At 44.4% G+C, this 22,323-nt stretch overlaps 1 protein-coding gene across 9 annotated transcripts in view; it reads right to left on the bottom strand.

The window, feature by feature from the left end:
* The window catches only part of SLC38A3 (solute carrier family 38 member 3), a 199,322-nt gene that overhangs the window by 149,786 nt on the left and 27,213 nt on the right, over positions 1-22,323 (bottom strand). For 7 of the 9 annotated variants that reach the window (XR_008315959.1, XM_053295183.1, XM_053295184.1 and 4 more), the window contains exon 1: positions 1,221-1,369. The exons of 1 other annotated variant lie outside the window; for it this stretch is intronic. The gene's annotated coding sequence lies outside the window, so the exon portion shown is untranslated. Of the gene's footprint in view, positions 1-1,220; positions 1,370-22,323 lie in introns of those variants that run through there. One more of the 9 variants, XM_053295180.1, reaches the window with a different exon arrangement.

Below are 22,323 nucleotides of genomic sequence, written 5' to 3'. Positions count from 1 at the left end.
GCATAGTAAGTGCTCTTCAACTGTGCTACAAATCCTGGTCAGGCTCTATAAGAAAGTTTTCAATGGTGGAGCCTTAAATACAAAATTCAAATAGCAATGCAACATTAAGGTGTTAACACTCTCTCACACACACACACACCTCACAAGCAAAGTTGTGGGCAACACTTTTACCACAGTTTATGAAAGTTAAGACATCAGAGACCAGATAAAAATGCTTTGAGGGACACATTCATGCTGTGGGCATCAAGCTGGCCATTCCTGAACATCTATGGCTTTGTAGGACCCATAGCCAAGGTATTAAGTCTCTTCTGACTTGTGTTCCTTCCAAGTTTGCATGCCCTAGGTTATAAAATCTCAGGGTTGGAGCCTAAACAGTTATTTCCACCTTTCTTTCCAAAATTGTCAAAGGGGCAGACACGCAGAGGCTGCACTGTTTCTTCAAAAAAAAATATTTTTAAAGATCTGACAATTTATAACACTATTATTATTCGATAGAAACTACTGATATGAAGCTAAAATTACAACTGCCCCTTTTTCCCAGACCAGAAAAGAAAAGTAGGCATGTCATATCCCCAGTCCGTCATTCCTTCTGATAAAACTAGGACCTAAAGGAATAGTGAAAAGTTTGCGACAAGAAGGTGGCGGGGGGGGGGAGGCACAGGTGAGTAAAAGAATCCATAGATTAGTATGGAAACGGACGGCACGAGCTCGCAGAGTCCAGCCTCTGCCCACGAGAAGATCTCCCACAAACTCCTACTATCCTGAACCGAGGGAGAATCGATCAGACGGACCGTAAAACGATCCGCGAGTTGCCATCAGTCCGGTCGGTGCAGAGAGACTCCTCGGCTGGTTCTTTCTATTGCTAACCGCCTGCGCGTACGTCAAAGGCACAGTAAGCCCAACCCACGCAGCAGCAGGTATTAGGCGTAGTAGTAACATAAAACGAAGACGAGGCGCTATTTAGAGACATCCGGCAAAAGTCTGAAAAAGACCGAAACGCCCCTGGCAGCAAATTCCGGGGGGAAAGCGAGGAAACGTGCCACGGAGCCGGGCCAGCCGGCGGCTGGAAAGTTGAAGCCTTCGCTTGCACGCTCTGCAAAGAGACACTGTGGGGCTCTCCCCCGCGCGCTGAATAGCGGCTTTATAAATAGCAGGGGGAAGGAGGACGAGAGGCCGCCTCTGCCCGTCCCTCCCGGGGCGCAAACCCGGCTGCAACTTACGTGCCTGCCTGCGGGGTTCAGGCGGTGCCCCGTCCGCTCTCTCTATCCCGCGCGGGCAAAACTTGTCGGTCTCTCCAGCGCTGGCTCAGCAAGCCCGCGTCGTCGCCGTCCTCCTCGCTCCGCCTGTCCGTCCCTCCGGCTTGCAGATTACAGTGTGTTAGCCCCTAATCCCCAATGGAGGGGAAGATTAATGCCAGCCAGGCCCGCCCCCACGGCCGCCTCCAATCTCCGCGGTTGCTGGAGAAGCGTCACGCGCGCGCCCACCCCCTCGCCCTCGGGACAGGGGGACCATGCGAGACGAGAAAGGGAGGGAAAGCGGCGGGCAGGCCGTGCCTGAGCCCGCAGCAGCACACCGCGCACAGGGCACAGCACACACGCGCGGGGAAGCAGGACGCTCCCGGAGGCGCAGGCAGCGTGCCGTTCCTGGCCAAGCGCCGCGCAGCCCTGGCTGGGAGGAAAGTGGTTGTGCCCTTGCCTTGTGGTCCTTTAAGGCGGAAGGGTCTGTCACTGACTGTGGCCTTCTGCAGGAGGACCAGTGATGTAGTTGCCCCCATGGCCAGGCCCACCCCAACAGCCAGAGAAGCCGAGAAGTAGCGGCGCTCCATCCCTGCGCGTCCCCCGCCACTGCACCCCTGAAGGACTCCGCTAAAGTACGCGGTCTCGGTGGATCGCGAGTTAACACTGCACTCTTAACTTAAGCACTATTTCTGGCTGGGGAGGGGAAGCCTAGTCCCGTTGCCGAATGGCGAGGGCTTCGCTTCCAAAGAATCCTGTTGAGCAATCGCAGTTTGCGAAGTCCCAGCCTGATCCTCGAATGCAGCCGGGCCGGGAGAGCTGCAAAGGTACTTGTATAGGTTATACATTGCATGGTCTGAAGATAGCCTGTCTTTCCCTCTCTGCTGCTGGTAGATCCAGCCTTCCCTTTTGCCCACCGTCGCTTCCCGCCCTATCATGGTGACTTGTGTAACGTACCGCTTTAGTTAGGGAAACTCAATAGACTTCTAAGAAGTGTGTCGAAGATTTTGCAGCCTTGCGTGGAAAGAAGCGCCATGGGGAAGCGCGGCGTTTATTTACAAGTAAATCTGTCCAGACTCCTCCGAGAATAAACTCGCACTCTCCGCATAGGGAATTGTGAGTCAGACACCTTAGTCTTTGTTACACAAATCTCTCGATACTTCAGCATTTTGCTGATCCTCAAAGGGGTTCATTTAACTCAACCCGACATTTTCACTCGTGAAAAGAAGAGTGTGGATTAAATGCCACTGGCCTATTTTGGTCCTTCTAATCTCATCTGTCGGTCTAAATTTAGTGAGAGAGCCGGATTCCCTGGCCACAGAAGAACCGTCTTGGCGGACAATCAGGCTACCTTAAACAGCCTGGAGTGCCGGAGAAGGCGGCACCGCGATCAGATCCCTGCTCACAGCGCGGGCTGTATGCAATCGGAGGGAGTGCGGGCATCCAAGGCCGGTTGAACGAAGTAGTAGGACTTCTTAGTAAGCATCGCGCAAGCAAGGCGCTGTAGAAACAGAGGTATGCAGCGCAATTCTGCGCGAGTTTACTCAGCAGTAAGTCCCACTGTATTCATTAGGACTTTCCCGTAGATTAGTATGCATAGGATTGCAGACGGCAAGATTTCAAAGGGGCTCTCGCTTCTCTTTGATCTTCATTCAGTGTCATCACTGGAAGTTAAGACATTGTATAAATTCCCCTGTTAGGCGGCTGCAGCAAACTCCTGCAGCCTGCATTTGTTAGTCTTTAAAGTGCCACAATACTCTCTGTTGGTTTTGCATAATAAATGTATACATATGAGGTGTGTTTAAGTTGCCAGAACATACTATACAGTACTGTACTTAAACCTCCACCTCTCTCACTCACACACCCCTCAACCTAAACCAGATAGGAACGTGCTTCGGAAATTAACTGAGCAGCAAAACAGGTGCAGATCTAAGTATTTGAAGAATCCCCCCTCATTTTACTAAACTCTACCAAACCTAATAACCCATATCTTCAATCCCCAAAGTGAATTGTCTCCCCCTCCCCAGTGACTTTTCTTGCCCCACTCAAAAATTTAAATCTGGAGTTGTTCTTCAAGCTTTCCACCTGTTTGCACCCCTGTAAAGATGAGTGTTTGATGTTCACAAAGGTAACGAATTAATACAAAGGAAGAAATGCAACTCCACACCCCCACCCCCCACCCCCTGTACCACCCAGATAGGCCACCACTGTCTGCACATGTACATTTTTGTATACATTGCCATTTTGTGATTGACTGCACCTCCCCAGACTGCTGTGTCCTGCTGGTAGTCACTTCCTAAGGCTCTGGCAAAAAAGTGGGAGGGAGCTTTAAGTCTGCCCACCCTGGTATATCATATACAAGGATTCCTGTCATGAGTAGAATGAAATGAGTATGCCATAAAAGTGTCTGCTGTGCGTAACAGCCACAACCCATCACAGACAGGCATGTTTAAGCCATTGATTTCAGTGAGACTGAAGTGTCTGTAACTATGCACTGGATTGGGAACATTTGTGTTCCCTGAATAGACCACTCTCATAAACATACCTGGGTAGATAATCTGATGCAGGAAGACTATTGGTAAGCCCCTTTGTTCAAACAGGGGGAGGCTTCATGCATAATACAAGAATCAAGGTTGCTGCAAACTGCAGGTTCCTGGAGCAAGCGTGGAGGCTCGCCTTCCAGTGTCCGAACGGCTATGCTGACATTGGGCATATTGTCTGAATCCGCCAGTGTCAGCATATCCTACCGTACTTGCAGTTCTGAACCTGACATCTATAACCGACTTCAAATCCTGGTTACAGATGTCAGGTTTGGATATGGTAGGATGTGCAAACTGGGGAGTTTGGAAGACATGTCCAATGTTGGTATAGCTGTCCTGACACTAGAAGCTCCTGTGTATGCTCTGGGAGCCGGTGGTTCATGGCAGTCTTACTTGCCACATTACAGTGAAGCCATTCAGAAGCCAAATGCCTCACCTTCTGACTTGTGATCTCAAGCTTTCCTTGGTTCAATGAGCTGTCCACAGTCATAGAGCACCGGAAGCAAGGTGAGAAACAGGAACGTAGGAAGCAGCCGTATACTGAGTCAGACCATTGGTCCATCTAGCTCAGTATTGTCTACACAGGCTGGCAGTGGCTTCTTCAAGGTTGCAGGCAGGAGTCTCTCTCAGCCCTGTCTTGGAAATGCCAGGGAGGGAACTTGGAACCTTCTGCATACAAGAGCAGCTCGTCCAAGGGTGTGTAGCTATAATTGAGCAGATGGGTTCAAAGAACCTGGCCCCCCCAGCTCCACCCCTCCTTATTTTCTTCATTATCCCCCTCATTCCAAGGAGCTGCCACTGGGAAGAGGGGTAAACATGGGCCCCCTCTCCCCTAGCTACACCCCTGGCCCCATCTCCTAAGGGGAATATCTTACAGTGCTCACACATGTCGTTTCCCATTCAAATGTAAGCCAGGGCAGACCTTGCTTAGCAAAAAGGACAATTCATGGTTGCTACCATAAGACAAGCTCTCCATAGTTGCATCCAGACTGCATCTCCCCTCCCCTCGGCTCATTATACATGTAATTAAATAGTGTATTTGTAATATGTATCCATTGCTCTGCCTTCCTGAAAGCATTTGGGGCAATATGTACATGTAGTGGGAATCTACTACAGAACATGAAGAAAGCATTAGCCAGAAAGCAGGAGTACAATATTTTGTGGAATATTGCAAAACTACTGTTCCTGCCATTCATTCATTACAAAGTCCAAGGTTCTTCTAATAGTCATTCCATATGCATGTTTAAAATATTCCTAGGGTACATTGGGTATAATGATTCATCTTCAAGGGTAGCTTTTCAAAACAGAAAAAATGTTCTGCTCTTGTTCCTGACTTAAAGCAGATCAGAGCAGGCACCCATTGTGCTATCCGCATGAGCTTTGTGGTCTTCCATTTGGGGGATTAGGAAGAATCAATACTGTACATTGTTCTGTGGCTTGAGGATATGGGATGTGCTTAACCAGCACACCTGACATCAGTTAACTTCATTGAAGAGCACCCATATCAATGTCCTTGTGGGTGCTTCCTGATTGATTTATTGAATGTCAGGAGTGCATCCAATATTTGGCTCACATTATGGACATGATCCAGCCAAAGTTAAGCACTTTCATGTCCCATTGACAGCAGTAGACCCCTACTGGTCTTCTAGCCAAAACAATGCTCATAGGATTAAGCAGGATTGTATTCTTGTCCCTTTGGTTATGTATCTGCTTTGAGTTTCTTAATGGTGCATGCATGCGCGTGCACACACACACATCATTTTTCTTTCATTTCTCCTCTCCTGGCCCTTCTGCTTAGCAGCAAAAAAACCCCTTTCCATCTTGCTTTATGCTGATGATAAGGTGCTCCTTTCTTATATCCAGCTTGGTCTGTGTAAATTGCTAGTCATCCTGCAAAACCTATGAAGCAGAAATTTGCTGAATATTCATTACGACAAAACCTAAAGTTGTTATCTTTGGCCATATTGACTCAAATAAGACTGAGCAGGTTCAGCCATACTGTCATTTTGGAGCTTTGTTTATCAGCTCAAGTAACTGTAAAATTCGTTTGGATGCAACCAAACTGAGGACAGATAAACCAGTCTCAGACATTTTAAGATTCTGGAGGACTCATGAGAGCTGCGAGTTTACCTTTTCTTAGAATGGTGGTCTCTAAATTTTATCCTCAAATGCTCTATGGATTGAAAATATAAGGCTTGTATGATGTGTTAAATCTCAGTAGGATTTTGGGAATTCTGTTCTTTCTTTTAAGAACTATATTGGGAGCTTGAAAGGGTACACTTTTAGCTTTCGTAAGAGCTGAAACAGAAATCTTGCCTGCTGCAACAATGGTTAATCATCATTCATTAATAACTGGAATAAACTTCCGTTTCTATCTGAGGTCAGACTATATATATATAAACTTCCATTTCTATCTTGAGGACAGACGATTTTATTTTATTCCATGCCTCATATTTAAACTGCATCATGTATCTTGTGTTTTGCTATGGCCTAGGGCTAAAGCAAATAAAATGTGAGCTCAGCTCAACTTTATGGTTGGTAAGTAAACCTGAGGGTGGCTTTGACTAAGTAGTAGATGTATGCATGCCTTGTACATCAACTTCTGAGCTATGTGAGCTGCCCATCATACAAATACTCTGAGTGTGGAAGCAGCATCAGTCTGGTACCCTTCTACACTTTAGAGGTGTGCAAGCGGATAACATGAATATGTAGGTGGTGACACCCCCACAGTCACATCCTTCACAACCACATCCCAGCAGTATGGAATTGCACTACATTGAAGCAGCTCTAACACTGCTGGGTATACATCTAAAAGGCACATGAGATGTCCCTGTGTCCGAAGTCCATGCATTTCACTGTGATGGAGATGCAAGAGTAAAAATGTGTGTGTTCCACCTGCAGGGTAGAGCCACTTCACCTTTTGGAAGTGGCACAGGAAGCTTGATAAATTAATACACATATCACCTGCTTTTCCACTTTTCAGTGCTTCCTGTGAAATTCCTTGGGATGAGCAACCAGCTCTCTTTGGGTGGCCTTGAAATGATTGGAGGGCATATTCTGTCAGGCAACCTCAAAGAGCTTCTTCTGTGTTTCTTGACCCAGAAGTAAAAAATAAACAGCTGGAGGGCTAAAGTGAAAGACCAGTAGAGAAACAGGCAATGGGGGCTCTAGGAATCCAGCTCCACAGCTCCCCCTATAGATCCACTGCCCTGGACAAATGTTCATATTGTCTAATGAATGGATCAGCCATGGCAGCATGTTAATTTTATCAGGTGCTGTCCATCAAATAATAATTGAATTGCCCTGATTTTTAAAAAATAAATGTGGGTGAAACAGTGTGAACTTTGCAAAACTAAGCACTCCTAAATTTGTCCATGAAAGCCTAATTCACTTAGTTTGTCTGTATACATGACAGACATGTTCAAAGCATGGACACACAACTCTTTCTCAAGACTTAATGCAGGGATGGCCAACCTGAACTCTCCAGCTGTTGTTGAACCACCATGATTCCCAACCACAATATGTGGCCTGCTTTCTTTCTTTCTTTTTCTTTTTCTCTCTTGCATTTCTAGCCCACTGTTCTCTTTCAAAATATTCAAAGCAGCTAACAAAAAAGGTAATTAATTTAAACACTCAAACCAACCATGATAAAAATACAAAACAGCAATTGAAAAACATCTGTTTAATCACAACCGGTTGGGAAAAGCCTGTAGCAGTCCCAGGCAGTAAGCCCTTTTGAAAAATACAGTCTTTGGTTGGAAAGTATGCTGGAAAACTGACCACCAAAAGGTGAGTGGAGATGGAGCCAAGTGGACCAATGCCACTCCATATTCTTCCACAGGGAAGGCCCTGATATTATTATCCTTATGGGCCATCTGCTGGGCAGATTATCTGCTACATAACACATTGCCAGCATTTTGACACCTATCTGTATTATGCCACTGGTGAGGCACTCTTGAAAACCAAGAGGAAGAAACATGGCATGCTATGTACTTTCCACCCTATAAAGACACCCTGCGGGAAACACCTATATCAGACAGCAGCGACATAGGAAGATGCTGAAAGGCATTCTACCAAAGACAACCACAGGGCTCTGTGATTACCAGGAGTCAACACCGACTCGGTGGCACACTTACCTTTACTTTACCTTTTATGAAAAAAATTCTTTCATTGGGCACAGACTGACTGGAAAGGTTAAGGGATAAATGTTATAGTAGTCTTACTGTGGAGTACCAGTCCTGTCTTCAGCCAGTCCTAGGAAGGTGGCTTCTAGGTGGCTCAAAAGCTAGATCAATCCACAAATTATATGTAAAGAATAATAGGAACATAGGAAGCTGCCTTCTACTGAGTCAGACCATTGGTCCATCTAGCTCAGTATTGTCTACACAGACTGGCAGCAACTTAATACAAATGAGTGGTTGTAAAACAATAGTCTACAGTGTAGCCAAAGCAACAAGGAGGCACATTCTTGACCTCCTGATGATAGTTCATGGCTTGATCAAATTTAATCACCATGAACACTTGTAACGTTGCTAACACAGTGGCTGATATCCATACTAGTGTTGTGCAGCTGCTATGAGGGGAGAGCAATTCTTCTTGCTTATTTCTGCTTCCTATGAAGCCCACTGTGCCTCCCAAAATTATGTCTCTGGGGGTCATGTGACCATCAGGGACATATTTTCAGAAGGCAAGTGGGCTTCAGATGGAAGGGAAGATAGTTGAAAATTCCCCCTCTTGTGTAGTGTGCATGCAGCGTTATTGGCTGGCATTCCGATTATCTTTATCTAACTACTTAAAAAGTGGTGGGGAGAGCAGTTAAAGCTTGCTTTTAATTTTATTTTTAATGCAGCATGACACTGAAGGTTGTCATGCAGTGTTGCTGCTGTGTAAGTGAATGGGGTGGAATTATAAGCAATGGTGGTCTTATGTAACTGCAATCTTCATTTTTCATTAGTGATCACATCTACCAATACAAACAGAGATGTTTATATTGCACACAATATGTTTTGGGGTAAACCTGGGTTCTCAGCTCCCTTTCATCAGACAGTCATTGTTATCTAAATTCAAGGTCCCAATGCGACCCTGCAACTTAAATAGTTAATGAGTAATAGAATTCCATTTATCCATTGCTGGGTTATCTAAAATGTTCAGGTGTCTACTTATATTCTGATAAGTAGAACACTTTGTGGCTATTTAACATGGTGCTTCTTCTTTGTTTGAGTGCTTTCTGCAATTGGAAGAGGTCCTGGTTCTGAAGATTTTGCAGGTGTTCTGTTGTGTGCTGAAATAATTTAAAATTAAGGCTGTTCCAAAGTTTTTCCGCTGCTTGAGTTTCAGTACAGGTCTCTGTGTCTGTGTCTGTGTCTGTCTGTCTGTCTGTCTGTCTCTCTCTCTCTCTCTCTCTCTCTCTCTCTCTCTCAAGGATCTGTTTCGGTGGGCAGTGGGTATTACTATCCTTCAAAAACAAAAACCCAGTTTTTGTGGAAAGGCTTACTCCTTGTTTAAATGATTGACACCTTTGGTAGGTACTACAATTCTCATAGTGCTCCAGGTTCTTCATCAATATCTCAAGTTCCCATAATCATGCTCTCCAAGAATGTGCCCCATTTAAAAATCTGCAAAGAAATGCTTTTGGGAATTACATAGTACTGTGTGACAATGCATGATATAGTTAGTCCCCTGCTAACTCAACAAAAGAGGCACCTTTTAAAAGTGTTGATTTTCTTTATTTAGCAGGGGGAGACCAACTGGCCCTATCCATCCCCAGCACAGGATCCCTCCAGTGACTGTTGCTGGTTTCTGTCTTATGTTTCTTTTTTAGATTGTGAGCCCTTGTGGGACAGGAAGCCATATTTTTAATGTATTTATGTCTATGTAACCACTTTGGAGACTTCTGTTGAAAGGCAGTATATAAATATTTGCCGTATGTATCACCACATAGTCACATGGGTAAAAACAGCAAATCACAGACAAAGATGCCACACCATGATGCAGTTACTAATACTAATACTACAATTACCACCACTACTGCTACGAATATTTATGTACCGCTTTCCAACCAAAATTCTCAAAGCAGTTTACAGATAAAAATGAATAATACATTTACTTGGTGACTTATTGCATAGTGCAGTTTGACATATTGCATAGTGTAATATGTCAAATATTTAAATGCCAGGTGATGAACACTAAATTTAGCTTAAGCAACTGAACATTTTGAGAGCAGGCTGAAATATGGCTCTGCATTTTGCAGATGGTGAACATAGTTTGAAAATAGGTGGGTGGCTTTGATTCAGCCCTACCAGGGAAATGTTTTCTTGAGTTTTTCTGCATTAGGAGCTCCGTTTGGATGGCCTCAGGTATGGAGTACACAGTGTGGGTTGGCAAGTGCAGACACCCTGCTCCTCTCTCCCCCATGTGCCACCCCAGCTGTCTGCTGCTGTCACCCCTGCCTCCTCTCTGCTGCTGATTTTGACCCTGTTCTGGGATGTTTCCTTCTTCTCACTGGCCTCCCCAGCCCCCCAAAACGGAGAGGACAAAGCGGATACACTTAGTGCTGGAGAGACAGAAGGAGTGAGGGAGACTGAGAGAAAGAGAGAGAGAGAGTTGCTGCAGGAGCAGTGGCAGCAAAGAAACAGACGGAGAAACAGACTAAGCTGGATGGAGTTGTCTGACCTGCAAGCAGCCGTGCAGGCACAAGGACAGGGTGGAAGGCTAGCAAGGGGGATCAGAGTTGCATCAGCACCACTTTCCAGCCTGGGGGTGGGGCCAGTGACCTGAAGCAGCAAAAGGCACCAAGCCAGAGCTGGATGGCATCACATTGGGGATGAATTATTCTGTCCTGTCCCCCACTGAACAGAAATTTATTAGTTGGAGCATTTCCTTTGGTTGCAATTCCAGGACCTTAAAGAAAGCATGTCATGCTTTCCTGAATAGCTTCATTGAATAGCTTCCCTGAATTTAGTACAAGATAGGCAATTTTAAACAGAGCAAATTTGACTGTAACATACTAAGAGGATGCAGATGAACAATTCAGTGTGTGTAGAGTGATTTCTGCAGTCTTACTTCTGCAAGCCAAAGTACTGTACATGGGATCAATCTCAATTTATAATTTACTTATTTATCTATTGGAAACATTTATATCCCCCACCCACCTGAAGGCAGCTGAGCATCAATATTAGGAAACAATTGCAGCAGTAGGAGCAATAAAACGAAAGAGCTGCAGTAAAGAAATACAGGCAACACTTGGTTGTTTGCTGTCCAAATGCCATTGAAAAAAGCAGGGTTGGAAGTTGCCGTGAACCCTAATAGTGAGGAGGTCATGCAAGCCTCCCTCCATAAGGAATGTCAGAGTGTATGTGCCACCACTGAGAAGGTCCTATCTCACATTGCCAGGGCCACAGCAGATGGGAAGGGAAGGAATATTTTTTTCCAAAGACAGTCTAAGTGAATGGGCAGGCTCATAAAGGAGACTGAAAAAATGAAGCACTTGAATAGGGTAGGAAGTGCCAGATGTAAGACTTCTGTCTGCATATTTATGTATCCATTCCTTTACACTACATGAGCCAGGGGTCCAAAGAGAGTCTGTGACTATATAATACAGTCTATACAGATGGTTCTGTGAAATACACTACTATAAGAAGTCAGCATCATCTCACCAACAAAGCAGCATGCGGCATGGCTGGTGATTCCATATGCTGCCAGGATGAACTCTGTGAGGAAGCGAATGGAAGTTGTTTCAGACCCTGTGAGAAACAACAAGTAATCACAGCTCCCTTTTGCAAGAGGGAAGTTCTGTTTTTTATTTGGAAAAGGCTGTTTTCTATCCTCAACAGAAAATAGGGTTGCCGACTGTCTTACTGGCCATCTTCCTGTATCTGTAGCCCTGACACGCATTCTGTTCTCAAGGAATAGGCTGCAATTTTGACACTCTTCTTTCTTCCTTGGGAGCTGCATCGCTCCTGCAAAAGCAACACTTAGCTTTAACTATGGAGCCTCAAGCAGCAACTCCCTAACACAACACAGACTTAAGATGTTAAATATTCAATAAGTTGCCGTCACAAGATCTGCCCTTGTGTTCCTCTGTCCTACGCTAGCTTGGTCTCATGTTACCTTTGCTCTTGTTTTGCATTTCTTTCGCAAAAGACGTGCACTTACTGTTAATTCCTAATAACAGCACAATGTGATCACAACTAAACTGGCACTATCCAGAATATCTAAATATCAAGCCTTTTGTAGTTCAAGGTTGGTTACAAAGCTAAAAGCTGACTCACAGAACTGCCATGTGATCAGTTGTGCAAGTCTTAGTTTTAAGTAAACCAAAAGTGCCAGGGAGGTATTAACTATTTTGAGACCATAAACACAAGAGCTCCGAATTATGAATGGCATAGTGTGATCTGGGATACTGCTGCAAGGAGGTTGATTGTGAGGTACCCAAAGGGTTTTGAACCAGAGCCCCTGGCAGCCAAGCCCGGCTATCTTATTCCCTGCACCACCAGGATAGCTCTCAGAGGGAGTTAATGGCCTTTACTGCACGGCAGCATCACCCAAATGATGACCAGAGAAGATGCTGTTGTTCATCAGCTTCGTCAGACTAGGTGATCTGGAGAACTATTACGGGTTGTCTGGATCTATATAACTGCTGCTTCAGTTTTGATTCCTCAGTTTCGGTTCCTCAGTGTGAGCAACTTGTTGCTAGGAGTAACCTTTGTTGTGTTCTACTTGATCCAAAGTCATGTGCAATGCTACCTCTTGTGGCAACCAGCTGCGCTGCAGCAGGATTTTTATTCTCTAGGCTCCATGCAGACCCTGCCCTTTGAGATCACCCACTGGCCCTTCCTGCAGCAGGAAGTATAAAAGCCTACTGGTCTGAAATAGGCCTTGCCTCAATATCAGGCTCCCTTTGTGCTGGTGTAGTTGTCCTCCTGACAGGGTCTCCTTGTTGTGGTTCTTGGCTTATTCCTGGCTCCTGTTCTGACCTTCTGGGTCTTCTGCTTTCCCAGTTCTGGCTTTGGACTTGCACCCCCAGAAAGTGCTGCCCACAGCTCAGCTTCTGATAGCCTTGCTCACCCCACTTCCATTTTTCCCCAGACTGTCACCTGGCTTTCAGAACTGAATTGTTTGCTTGCCCTTGACTGTGAGCCTGCCTCTGTCCCTTCCCCTGCACTGATCTCTGTAATTGATCCTCGGCTTCGGCCTGACCTGACTCAATTATCTCCTTCCAGCCCCTTCAGTCTCTTTCTGTCTGCTCCAAAACCTGACTTGAACCCCATTGAACCTGGCTGAGACCTGACATTGGGATAGCTGTCATAGAGAATCACAAAGAACTTGATTCTTAAGGCAGCAGAAGAATTTAAAAGACCTATAACCAGTTACCTAATCAGTAAATCAATCAACCTGTCCCTTCTGACACCTGATACAGGAGGGATGTTTAAGACCATAACAGCAGCCCTGCTGGATCAGGCCCAAGGCCAATCTAGTCCAGCATCCTGTTTCACACAGTGGCCCACCAGATGCTTCTGAGAAGCCCACAGGCTAGAGGTGAGGGCATGCCCTCTCTCTTGCTGTTGCTCCCCTGTGACTGGTATTTATAGCCATCTTGCTTCTGAGGCTGGAGGTGGCCTATAGCCACCAGACTGGTAGCCATTGATAGACTTGTCCTCCATGAATTTGATTAAGCCCCTTTTAAAGCCATCCAAGCTAGTGGCCATCAACACATCCTATGGCAGAGAATTCCATAGATTAATTCTGCACTGTGTGAAAAAGTACTTCCTTTTGTTGGTCCTAAATTTCTTGGCCTTCGTTTTCATGGGATGACTCCTGGTTCTAGTGTTGTGAGAGGAGACAAACATTTCTTTGTCCACTCTCTTCTCCATGCATAATTTTATATACCTCTAACTTGTCTTCCCATAGCTGCCTCTTTTCCAAACTAAAAAGCCCCAGATGCTGTCGCTTTGCCTGATAAGCAAGGTGCTCCAGGCCCCTGATCATCTTGGTTGCCCTCTTCTGCACCTTTTCCAGTTCTACAGTGTCCTTTTTAAGATACAGTGACCTGAACTGTACACAGCACCAGGGGCATAACTATAATAGAGCAAGGGGAGACAGTTGTCTGGGGGCCCACTGCCTTGGGGGGCCCCCAGAGGCAACCCGCCCGGGCTTCCTTCAGTTGTATTCATCCTCCGAAACTGATGTGAGTGTTGACCTGGAGCTACCAGAACAGTATGTCTTTCTCTAGTACCATTAAATGACTTGCATTGTCCACAATTTACAAAACCTTTTAAAAAATAATTCAGGATGATGTTCTATTGTGGCACATAGGGGTGTGTGTGTGTGTGTGTGTGTGTATACACACAATTTTACTATGCTTTTTGTTACCACTATTCAGCCTCATTTAAGATTACTTTACTTCATGAGCTGAGCTTCAGTGAGGTGGGCCCCCATTTTAAAACCTTGCTATGCCCCTGCACAGCACTCCAAAAGTGGCTGTACCATAGATTTGTATTAGGGCATTATAATAGCATTTTTATTTTCACACCCCTTCCTAATGATCCCTAGCATGGAATTTGCTTTTTCCACCACTGCCGCACACTGAGTTGACACCTTCAATGAGCTTTCCTCCATGACCCCAGGATCTCTCCCCTGGTCAGTCACCGACAGATCCTATCAGTGTATATGTGGAGTTGGGGGTGTTTTTTTGCCCCAATATGCATCACTTTACACTTGCTAACATTGAACCGCATTTGCCATTTTGTTGCCCACTCACCCAGTTTGGAGAAATTCTTTTGGAGCTCCCCACAATCTGTCTTGGATTTCACTACCCTAAATGGAGGTCGTGTGCACACAAGCAGCCAAACCTAGGCTAGGCCCACATGCACCGCCGAGATTGATCCTGATCCCAGGTAGCCCGACTTTTAACCCTAGACTTTGCCCCAGTGCTGGGGTCATGTGTATTCTGGGTCTGAATGCAAAAATCAAGTTGAATTAAGTCAAATTTAAAATCAAGTCGAATGTACATAATTGTTAATGCACTGACTGATTTTTATCCTTTGGGGGAAGGTAATTGTGTTATGGCCAACAGTGACTAAAAACAAACCAGACACCTAATTTTTGGGTGCCTAGAGCACTCAGCTCCTGGGGGAATCCCCCAATGCACAGCATTCATCATGCTGTGCTTCCTAGAAGCTGGGAAATTGAGCCCTGGCCTCCGCTGGGCACAGCTACTGGGAGCAATATGGATCGTGTGGGCACACAGCAGTTCTGTGGATTGTGTGGGTGCACAGAGGTTCAGCCACTGTTTTCTAGGGGGAAGGTAGGTTCATCCCTGTCCGCCCACCCGCACAGTCATGGGCATGGTCTTATAGTTTAGTGTCATCTGAAAATTTGGCCACTTCATTGCTTACCCCAACTCCTAGATCATTTATGAACAAGTTAATAGGCACCAGTCCCAGTACAGATCCCTGGGGGACCCCACTTCTTAATTCCTTCCATTGTGAAAACTGTCCATTTATTCCTACTCTCTGTTTCCTGTCCTTCAACCAGTTACCAATCTACACATGAACCTGTCCCCTTACCCCATGATGTTTAATACAAACAGTACCAAACAGTAGAATATAAGCATCCATGGCTGTGTGTACACATGGCTGCACCTGAGAGTACTTCTGCATACCAAGTAGGCAATATTTAGGTCATAGCTCCCCTGACTGATCCAGTTGAGCCAACCCATTCTCGGATCCTGCACAAAGGTGACTTCTAGCACACAATAGCAGGAACAGGCCAACCTACTTGAACACTGACAACTCACTCAAGGATGGCTGCCACCACTTTACCACATATAGTGAAGTATACCTTCACTATATGTGGAGGAGAGAGGAGAGGAGAGCTGGTCTTGTGGTAGCAAGCATGACTTGTCCCCTTAGCTAAGCAGGGTCTACCCTGGTTGCATATGAATGGGAGACTTGATGTGGGAGCCCTGTAAGATATTCCCCTCAGGGGATGGGGCCTCTCTGGGAAGAGCAAAAGGTTTCAAGTTCCCTCCCTGGCATCTCCAAGATAGGGCTGAGAGAGATTCCTGCCTGCAGCCTTGGAGAAGCCACTGCCAGTCTGTGAAGGCAATACTGAGCTAGATAGACCAATGGTCTGACTCAGTATATGGCAGCTTCCTATGTTCCTATGTACCTGGCTAACATAAACAGGAGGTGATCTGACGTACCGCTAATATTGGTTTTCATGTTACCCATGTCAAGCACACAGCCTCTTTCTGCCTGTATAGACCTCAGGAAGTAGACTCCTTTCCACCAACAGACAAAACAATTACACACACACATACACACACACACATCCTCCAGAGCAGGCCTGCACAACATAAAGCCCAGGGCCCAGATCTGGCCCCTGGGGAGGGACTGTTTTGTTGTCCTGCAGGTAGGAATATCTTGCAGCAACAGCAGCAGCCGCCATGAGGAGCTCCTGTCCTGTCTGCTGATGAGCAGCAGTGGCAGCAGTTGGCTGCTGGAGACCAGACACCTCTTGCCCTGGGCCAGAAACCACTGATTCTATCTCTCATGCCTCTTTCCCCTTGCTTTCCCTCCTGACTCCAACCCTCTGCCCCCTCAGTTTCATTAATATTTTAAATAATAATTTTTAATGTAATAATTGCTGATAATTGGCTTTGGTCCAGACACACCAAGTCATGGTTGGTTCTGGCCCACTGGGGTGTTTGAGTTGTGCACCCCTGCTCTAGAGAAATTGGATGAGCATACACATGTGAACACACATACATACACATACTTATAGAGGTTTGCAAAAGAGGATGGATGAGCATCTGTCAACTTTCTTTCTGTTCAGTTTTCCTCCCTTACATTCATAACTGTATACACTTTCATCTTGTACTCTTCTTTACCTAAATTAAAAAGCCCCAAACACTTTAGCCTTTCCTTAAAGCAAAGGTGCGCCAATCCCTTGATCATGTTGGTTGCCCTTTTCTGCATCTTTTCCAACACAATATTTCAAATGCAGCCACACCACAGATTGCGTCATCATATTGATTGTTTTATTTTTAATCCCTTTCCTAATAATACTTGGCATGGAATTTGCCCTTTTCCCACCATTGCCTCACACTGATATTTTCTTCCTACATTCTATATCCACCATTCACTGAGCTATATGCATGACAGTCCCAAGATCTTTTTTGTGGAAATCACCACCATTTCACACAATCAGTGCAATTTTTGCACGTAGAACTATTCTTTTGCAATTTTTAAATATTATTTTTGTTATATGTATGTTTATTTGTTTGAAGCTAATCTTTGTTGTAAGATACCTTCAGCTTTCCGAGACTGGCAAAATAGGATATAAATTATCTTCAATAATAATGATTTAAATAATGATTTCCAATCCCATTAATGAGCTAAAGAAATTGGTAGGGTCTTGGTTGTTTCTTGCTTCAGTGAGTATCACATTATACTGGCTGATATGATGAGGAAGATTACTCAAAACAGTCCTTTTTAAATTAAGAGGATATGTATTGCCTAACATGTCCTTTTAATTTCAATTGGACTACTTTGAGTAATTTTCCTCATCATGTCAGCCACAAAAAATAGAATGTATTGGCACATTAGAAAAAATCCAGAAGTCAAAATTCTAGTAATATTATATTTAATTTACAAGCAACTAAAGTAATACAAATTGTGAGCAAACTTTCAAGTTCTTCCAAACTCCTCACCAGCCTGGAAGGAGTGAGAACGTACCGACTATGGTGTTATAGACTTCTAAGGCTATTCCATGATTCCCAGCTCCCACATCCCCGCAATTTTATTTTATTTTTTTGCTTTGCTTTGCTCAACATTCATTCTGTTGAAGAGTTCAGAAGAACCCAAAAGCTTGCATAAGGGTTTGTGCCACTTTAGATGCTACCTAGTAAAGGTATTACTACAGTTCTAACTTGACACTAAGTTATGTATGCCTAATTTCATTTGCCATTTTGTGTTCATCCATCTAGTTTGGAGAGATCCTTTTAAATTTCTTTGCAAGCTGCTTAAATTTCCACCATCCTGAATCATCTGTTGTTAACAAACATGGCTTCCTTGCTATTCACCCTTGCCCTCCACAAGTCAAACAGCACCAATCCCAAAGTCCCAACACCACTGAACCATAACAGGATCTTTTATCTTCCCAGGACTGTTAATGCTAAGTTACACAGGAGCTTTTGATAAAGGATGTTGTCAAAAAGCTTTTGAAAATCTAAGTATACAGTGTCTGCTGGATCATCCCTATCTACATGTTTGTTGACATTCTCAAAGAATTCTGAAAAGTTGGTGACAACAGGTACTGACAACATCCAGTACAGTGGCCTTTGTTACTCTTATTTCTAGGAATTGCTGCAGATCCTGTCTGTTTTTCTATATACTGGCCATCAGGAATGACAACTTCTGTGTATGACCAGGCAGTCACCTTGCTACTTCAATGTAAACCCCGTTCTTTATTTTTGGTAAGCAACAACTTTGGTTCCACAGGTAATATCGCCATTTCTGGCATCACCTTTGCCCCACAGGTGATCCTGTGCTATTACCCTCTTTGTCCATCCACATATCTTATGATTGCATAGATCAAATTTCTTTATCATTTTTGGTCCATGGTCTAAGATGGTACATTTTCTCTCTTTTCTCATAAGTTGTATTCAAATAACTCTTCCAGGCAGTGGTTCAACTTCATTCCAGCATGAACAGTGATTGTTACGCGAGATTTTGTGTGGCTTCCAGATAACAGTCTTTACAATTTCTGTTTAATTTGACCTACTGCTGTGAAACACTTGTTTCTTAGTTGCTCAGTTAGTCTGACTTGATAACATGAGCAGAACAAGTTCTCCGTTCGTGTAGATGGACCAGAGCGCAACTTGTCTGAGACTGAGGAAAAATGGTTTATCTGTTGATATAGAAGTGACAATATATCAGTGGGCTTGTTCCCAACTGCACATCCCACCCTCCACTTCCACACATGGTCACACCTTTGCCTCTTTACTTCCAGTCATAGCCCTTTGCAGATCTTTTTTTTTTTTTAATTGAGGCCATTGTTATCACTATTATGATCCTCGGCCCCCCTATTTTAATTTAATCCTCATAGGGATTTCGGGGAGGATTTCCACCTCAGCTGTGTAAAGCTGCATAAACAAGCAAATCAGTGCACTCCCAGCTATACTCGTGTTGTCAAACTCTTACCTGCCCTCTGGAACACAAAATGTCCACAAGTATGATATTTATATTAATAAAAATATGGCAGGGTAGAAAACAACAGGTGTTCCCCATTATCTGTGGGGAGTGCATTTCCACTGATTTCTGTGGGTAATGAAAATGCAGTTAATGGCATTAAGGCAATGGGAACTGGGGGTGGGTGGGTTAGGTTCCTGAGGTGGTGAAAAATAGGTGAAAAGGAGATTTTAAATGGCAGAAACTGGGCTGGGAGTGCCCTACCATGCTCTGAGGGTCCCCAGTTGTCCAGCAATGTTCCCCAAATGCCAATTTTTGCCTATTTTTCCATGAAAAATTGTGGAAAATAAAAACATTTTTCACACAAATGATTCACAAAATGGCTCCTTTCTTCAAAATGGTAGCTGGAAATGACCTCAGAGGTCATTTCCAGCCACCCCATAACCATGGATACATGAAAATTAACCCTTTTGAAACCTTCCCCCCTGCATATACCAAGGTCAGGTGTCAATTGCCTAACTGCAGATACACAAAAATGCGATTGCTGGGACTGTGTGTGCCAAGGTCCACCTGTACCCCAAAATGAATGGAATTCCTATGGTGACATGGTTTCTATCCCATTCCCATTATAAGTTAATTGGGAGAAAAACCACCCCAGAAGTGAATAGGCTTTCTAAGATGGTGTGGTTTTCACTTTCTATCCTATTCCCATGGTAAGCTATTTGGGATGGGGGAGAACACCCTCTTTGGAAATTTCAGTTTTGTTTCTGCCGATGATGATAGCGGATCAAAACCACTCTGAAGCACTGCCAAATTCTGTGCTCCGGAGTTAGGGCAGATGAAACAGCCCCTCCCACAGTGTTAGACCTAGTGTTTGGAACAAGTAAAGCATTCAGAAGCATCTGACCTCACAGCAGCAGGGATTAAAGCCAGCAAACAAAGCCAAACCCCTGCTAACTTGGCAAAGAGGCACCTTTTAACGTGGTGATTCTCTTTATTTAGCAGGGGGAGAGTAACTGGCCCTATCCACTCCCAGCACAGTATATCCAGTGACTGTTGCTGGTGTCTTAGTGCCTGTTCTTGTGCAGCCAGTATTAAACCCTCTGTTTCTTTCTTCAAGTTGCCATTCTTAAGCCACTGCTAGGTCTTGGTGATGTTTGATTTTCCGGTTATATTGTGCAAATATTGACTATGCAGTGGCTTATTTTTCCATTTTTCTGCTCGGTTCTTTACTTGTTCTTTCTTGTAGACCTGCTTTGTTTCATTGGTGTTTAATAGTTTCTCATTATTGACCATTTTAAGTGCATCTTCTTCTCTGTCCTTTATATATTCTTCAAGGCCTCTTTTCTCCTCCTCTGCTGTTTGATGGACTTGCAGCATTCCTCTTCCATCTGAGCTGCGAGGGAGGTATAGCCTATCTATATCACTCCAGAGGTGCAGAGCATGATTGATGGTCATTATTTTCCTGGTCTTATGATTTAGCGTCTCTAGCTCTGCCTGGCTCTAGTCTATTATTCCTGCAGTGTATCTAATAATAGGTATAGGCCAGGTGTTTATGGCTCCCACCATTGAGTTTGGACTTTAGAATTTTTCTAACTCTCCTGATGTATTCACTTCCAATTTTTCTTTTAGCTTCAGTGTGTGCAATGTTATCAGCCTGGAGAATGCCCAAGTATTTGAAATGTTCTTTCTGTTCCAGATTTTTTTTTTTTTTGCTTCTTAATTTTTTAATTAGATTTTACGGTAACTCTTCCAGGTTCTTGATGTTGCTTCCATTGGGCAGTTCTAGTCCTTCTTCTTTTTTTTATTTTTCCTCTGTTCATTATTAATGTAGCACACTTGTCTAGTCCAAACTCCATTGCTATATCACTACTGAATATATGGACAGTGTTTAGTAGTGATTCGATTTCTGATTGGAACTTTCCACACAACTTCAAATCATCTATGTAGAGCAGATGGTTTGTTTTACTTGATGTTTAGATGTTTGGTATCCATGGCCTGTTTTTTTAAAGTATTTGTGAAAGTGGAGTCATGGCGATTACAAACAACAAAGGGGTTAGTGAGTCCCCTTGGAAAATGCCTCTTCTAATGCTAACCTGTCCAAGTGTCTCGCCATTGATTGTTAACTGTGTACTCCACATGCTCATTGCTTTTTAAAAATAAATATCTGAATGTTTTTGCTGAAACCAGTTGTTTCTAAACATTTTAGTATCCATGTGTGAGGCAATGAGTCGAAGGCTTTCTTGTAGTCAATCCATGCAACACTTAGATTGGTTTTTGTTCTCTTGCAATTTTCTAAAATCATTTTGTCAATCAGCAGCTGGTCTCTTGTGCTTCTGTTGTTCGGGCAATTTCCTTTCTGTTCAACTGGAAGCTGCTTATTAGTTAATAAGTGTTGCATTACTTCATCTGCTATTATTCCAGTTAATAATTTGAACATGGTTGGCAGGCAGGTTATCGGTCTATACTTACTTGGAACAGCTGGGTCTTTCATTATGAGATGAGTTTTCCCAGTTATTAGCCATTGTTCAATATCACCTCCTTGCAAAATGTGAAGAGCAAGGATGCACTGGTACAGTGAGGAGTCTAACAGAGCTTCCCTACTAACTGCACTGGTAGTGCAACAGGGAAGCAGCTACTTTTGATACCCTCTCCTTTCCCAGGAAGCCCTCTGTGTCACTAAAATATATATCCCTGAAAGCTGCATGGTCTACATAATAAAAGAAAATGCCATTTTCTTTTTTCCATATGTTCCAAACACAAAAAGGTCATTCACACAACCATAAATCCCAGAGTCAGGGAGGGTGGGGCGGGGAGGTAAGAGCATTCTTACCTTCCCCCACATGACCAACTGTTAGTTTCCTTCTCACTGTGCCATGTGGCCACACAAATTGCTGATTCAGTGAATGGCACAGCAAGAGAGTGTCCGTGGGAAGGACGCCCAGCCTCCAGAAAGCCCACAAAGCAACATGCTGATCGTGTGGTTCCTTGAAGGCAGTCTAGAGGCCAGGACTCTCCTTCCCCTGGCCTCTATGGTAGGACGGGCTGCTGGCAGCCCAAATGGGGCTGCATTCAGCCTGTGCTGCCACATGACCAGGGACTGGGGCAAGAGGGCACGTGCATGCCCTCCTACCTCAGTAAAAGCCCAGGTAAAAATCCTGGGCTACCTGATGGGGCAGTGCCGGAATCAGGCTTGATCTTGGCACTCCACACGAGCAGCCCTACCTAGGTAAGGCTGCTTGTGTGAACAGTCCCAAAATATCCTCTAGGAACACAATGCTCCTGCTCATTCTATGGCACAGCAAAACAAGGCCACAAGACACAGATATGGTTTCACAGTCCTCATACCAAGAG

This window comes from Hemicordylus capensis, chromosome 2, assembly GCF_027244095.1.
Source record: "Hemicordylus capensis ecotype Gifberg chromosome 2, rHemCap1.1.pri, whole genome shotgun sequence".
NCBI classification, from domain to species: Eukaryota; Metazoa; Chordata; class Lepidosauria; order Squamata; family Cordylidae; genus Hemicordylus; species Hemicordylus capensis.
This window is presented reverse-complemented; position numbering and strand designations above follow the sequence as displayed.